We start from the raw sequence: 4931 nt of genomic DNA on the forward strand, positions 1-4931 counted from the left end.
AGTACGTATTGTGATTGTCTTTTACGAGTTTTGGGACACATGTTTAGTAGAGTTGGGGGTTTCTCCAGTATTGTTATGCCGTTGACTGGACTGTCTAGGATGAATATGAAATTTTCCTGGATATATGCGTACAAGATCAGCTTCAAGTGATGAAACGAGAAGCTGATAACTACACCTGTCTTAGTTGTACTTTCTAGTGTAGTCGGATTTGTACTCTACACATATGTATCGTACCTGGGGTTTGGTGCAGTTCTGATGTAGCATGGGCGGAGTAGTCTTCTCGTGCCAGTTGGATTCTTTATTTTCGTGAGAGATTTTATGTGTTTCCGATTCACTTCTTATCCGGGAGGAGTGACTGTAGGAGACACAACGGCCTAGATTTGTGATACATCCGGGAAACACACCCGATGTATAGAGACTTAAAGTGTTCCTGTTTGGTGGAACGTATGAGGAAAGACATCGCGGATTTTGTAGCTTGATGTCTATTATGTAAGCAAGTGGAGGCTGAACATCAGAGATTAGTAGAATTATCTCCGTTGATTTGGATACTGAAGTGGAGTTGGGAGCATGTTATGATGGATTTTGTTGTGGGATTATCCAAGGCTTGGAGAGGATATTTTGGTTTGGGTAAGCATTGTTGGGCGACGACTTGCTCCCTAGCTATCGATTTATAGGACAGATTCTTTAGATCGAGTAGCAGGATTATATGGTAGAGAGATTATCGGACCTTAGGGTATATCTCTGAGTATTGAATTGGATGGAGATTCATGATTCACATCACAATAGTGGCAGATTTTATAATAGACCATGAGTATAAAGTTCTGTTTTAGAACCGCTTTACATCTTTATACAGATGAACAGACTGAGAGCTTAATGTGGATGTTAGAGGATTTGCTGATACTGGGTGTTGTGGATTTTGGAGATGATTGATTTACTTACAGTTGGCTTGACAGCAGTGTGAGAGTAGCGGAAGCAGGATGAGCTCATAACCCACAGAGTCATCTTTGACAGTTAGAGATTTGTTATGATACTTGGATGGAGTGGTATATGAGTATGTTGTTGGATTGTTACACTTAGACGTGGATCCCTGAGTTGAGCAGTAAATTTGGGGACCAAATTTTTATTAGTGGGGGAGAATGTAAAATATGGTGCCCAAATAATAATTAAATAAATAGGGTTATTGGAAAAATAATCTTATTAGATTTTTCAGGAATTTTTAGGAATTTTCTGGGATTTAATCGGAGCTCGTATGATGTATTTTAAGGGGATCAATTATTAGGTTTAGAGAAAGCCTGTTTGGAATACCCTTTAGTGGGAGTTGATTGAGGAAACCAACTTAGAGTTTCATTTATTGAACCTAGGTTTAAAAAACCTCACCCAAATCTCACTGTGCCCTAATCTTACGCCGACCACTCCATTTCCCTTCCTCCCTCTTGCTCATTGTCGCCGAGATCTCATCCGCCACCTCCTCTCCTTCGATCACCGGAGCTAGATCTGCCGCCAAGCTCCCGGAGTTGCCCTACCTTGCACGGTCTGCTTTCGGCCAAGAGCAGGAGGTGCCGTCCTCTCACGTGCGGCACAGTCTTGCGTGACCTAGCATCGTCGAAGCCGCCAACCATCAGCAGGCCGTGGCCGGCGTAGACGCACACCGAGCGTCGAACCTACCTCTTCCCCGACGCCTCTCATTTCTCCGATGCCATAATCCCAAGTTCTCCGGCACTGATCTTCTCACCGTTGGCTGGACTTGCCATCTCCACGGATCGCCGGACGTTCGATACGGTTGTCCTTCTCTCTGAGTTGTAGCCCGTGCCTGGCCATCCGCACCGTCAGATCGTCGATTCTCTGTCACCTCGAAGGACACCTGATGCCATCGTCGTTTTCCTTCTCCGGCCACGAGCAGGAGGCAGTGGGGTTGTGCCCGTGAGCCGATTTCCCCTCTCCCATACCACGTGATGCCATCACCGATGCTGTGCCCGGGTTGTGCTTGCCACAGTGCTGATCATCGATCATCAATGTCGACATTCCAGGCGGACTGGTCATCACCGGTGGGGCTCTTCCACCACCGTGGGTCGTCGTCTGCCCTAATGGTGAGTGGATGCTCTTGAGTGGATTTTCTTACTCGTTGTGCTCCAATATACTCGTGGCAGCTTACCTATGTATTGGCAGTGAGCTTGACCTTGCCTTGTTGCCCCAATTGGTTCTCTAGTGGACATGGAGCAGCTCCATCAGCTCATTGGTGAGGTATAAGCATTCGATCGTTGCTTCTTTGTTGATTTAGTTTCTTTCAAGATTATCCTCTTTGAGTCTCATGTTAGATTGTTCTGTTTGAGGGTACTTAGATTGAAAATCCACTTGCAAGTGAAATGTGAAGGTTTTAGAGCTGGGTTGAGGGCTTTGATTCATGGTAAGTTACTATAGTGTTTTGATTGATCTCTTGTTGGTATTAGGTTGATATGGATTGGATCAAATTCTATTTGAGCTGTTAAGATGTGATAATATGATGAATGAGTAATTAGCTATCTTAGTTGGTATTTTCAGATGTGATTTAGGTGGATAAATCGTGCATGTTTGATCCATGATGCTAGTAGTTGATGAAATTAAATTGGATTGGATAATTGGGTAAGTTGAAATGGTAATTTCGTGTAATAACCATATTTGATTTTAGTTGTGAAATGGTTAGAGTGTTTTAGTCCTATTTAGTTGTGATTTATTGTTTGAGTGGATTTTTAGTTTGTATGTGATTATCATGTGGATGATTTGTTATTGAGATGAAGGTTTATGGTTGATTTAGAGAAGTACATGATTGTAATAGAATCATAAGATTGATATCATAATTAGTGATGATGGGTTAGATTATTCTATGTGATATGTGGACTGTGGTAGATCTTGAATTGATTGGTGGATAAAAGATGAATTTATCATTAAGTTAGATTTGGATTATTAGGTGAAATTAAACGGTTATCTAATTGAATTAGAATTGGGTTTTAGGTTTTAGCTAGTTGTTGTATATGTAATTAGCTAAATATATTATGTGATTGCAGGACTTGGATTCGGGATGTGCGTCTCGACATGAGATTAGTTTATCACGATCGGCAGATAAAGGCGGGTACTTGTTGCTTTATCTCTTTAGTATTTTGATCCTAGTGCATGAGCTTTATGTTCAGATAGTTGATGTATCTATCTTGACTCCACTCTTATTTTTCCTGCGTTTGATACTTCCACTCAATCTTTGAGCTACTCGTTTCTGTATCTATACAGTCTCTCGTTGCTATTCACGATATTTAGCAGATACTATAGTACTAGGTATTGGATACCAGATACCAGACATTAGATAGTAGGTATTGGTTATATGGACACCTGATACCATGTTTACCTGCTTTGATTTCTGTTTATTTACACACCTTGCTGAGCATGCTGGCTTCATGTAGCATACCTGTTTTCTGTTTATATATATATGATGACTGCTGTATTTTCGCATCATGTCATTGCATGCATAGCCGACGACTTTGGCTCCCTTGTGGTTGAGACGGTCGTTGGCCTAGAGCCGCACGTTCGGCCACTCATGGGTAGTGGCGGCTGGAGCGTGCTGCTTGTCCTGTCATGCCACACTCGGCCACTCATGGGTAGTGGCGGCTGGAGTCGCGGGCAGCAGGGACCCCCTTCGCAGACGTGGCTATTCAGCTACTATGCAACTGTCCACTCGGTCACTCGAGAGTAGTGGCGGCTGGAGTGTCGTACAGTTGTCATCGATCCGGCCTCTCGACCATACAGGGGTCGTGGTGCAGAGAGGTGGGCGGGGTGACCATCCGTGCATACGTTGTTATTACTGTACATGTTGATACGGTTGTTTACTTATGCTGTTGTTGCTTATCTATGCTGCTGTTGTTTATTTATGCTGTTATGCTTACGTAGGTTGAGATTTATACCTGTGATATGTGTTTAGACACTGACTTGCCTACCATTGACCTGTATATACCTCACATGATACCATGTAGTTATGAGCAGTACTGTAGCAGGATTTTGCTACATCTACCTTCCCTTACTAGCCTAGGATATGGTTTCAGGTATGGACACTTATTATGATATCACTGTAGTATCTGCTATTACCATACGAGACTGTATACCTTTGCATCTCTAGTTCTTTACCATACTCATGCACTATCAGTCTATTACCCGCTGAGTCTTTATACTCACCACCCCGTATATTGGTAATTTCACCAGGTAGCAGGTAAAGGATTTATGGAGTCGCCTGGAGATCCTGTCCGCCAGTTCCACGTCACATTCGAGGACGTTACTATGATTTTGGTTTTCATTTTATTGTGAGTTAAACCTTTGAATTTAGCATTGTAATAATTTGGCTGTGGACTTGTTATTTTGTATTTGGTTGTTTGTCGAGGAGTCAAGCCGGGCCGGCCCGTGATGAGTTTTTGTTACTTTATACTTGTTATTTCTGTTTTCCGCTGTGTTTGATTTTCCAGCCGTGTGGGCTGCATATTATCTGCGTGGTTGTGATTTTACCTGCATATGTATTATCTGTTGGTGATGTATACCGGTTTCATTTGTCACTGCTACAGGGGAGGTGCTGTCCGATTTTCATCGGACAACCTTACTCTCGGGGCGTGACACAAGTTGTGCTAAAATTCCGAATAGAGAATAGGATTGTATGCATGTCTACAAAAGATGACGCTATCAAGTTAATAGTGTTGATTGATCTCTATGACCTCAGGACAAAAGGTTTGATAGAATTGGAGATCCAAACAACGAGTACCGATAACCTTAAATTTTTTATTAGGAAAGGATAGACGCAATTCTTCGGTAGAAAACCTAGGATCTTGGCTAGGATTAAGAGAGCTAGCCTCTCTTTGTGCTATAGCTCTACTTTTCTCACTATAAAAAATAAATAATAATGCAATAAGTAACTTGTGCAAAAA

The 4931-nt window shown here is 42.3% G+C and overlaps 1 long non-coding RNA gene across 1 annotated transcript; it reads left to right on the forward strand.

Annotated features, from left to right (window-relative positions):
* The first annotated feature begins 1381 nt into the window (after positions 1-1381).
* LOC122053801 lies at positions 1382-4259 on the forward strand. The gene is made up of 4 exons (XR_006132369.1): positions 1382-2087; positions 2167-2241; positions 3042-3106; positions 4222-4259. It is a non-coding gene; the product is annotated as an uncharacterized LOC122053801 (long non-coding RNA).
* The last annotated feature ends 672 nt before the right edge of the window (positions 4260-4931 follow it).

Source organism: Zingiber officinale, chromosome 3A (genome assembly GCF_018446385.1).
Source record: "Zingiber officinale cultivar Zhangliang chromosome 3A, Zo_v1.1, whole genome shotgun sequence".
In the NCBI taxonomy this organism is placed as follows: domain Eukaryota; kingdom Viridiplantae; phylum Streptophyta; class Magnoliopsida; order Zingiberales; family Zingiberaceae; genus Zingiber; species Zingiber officinale.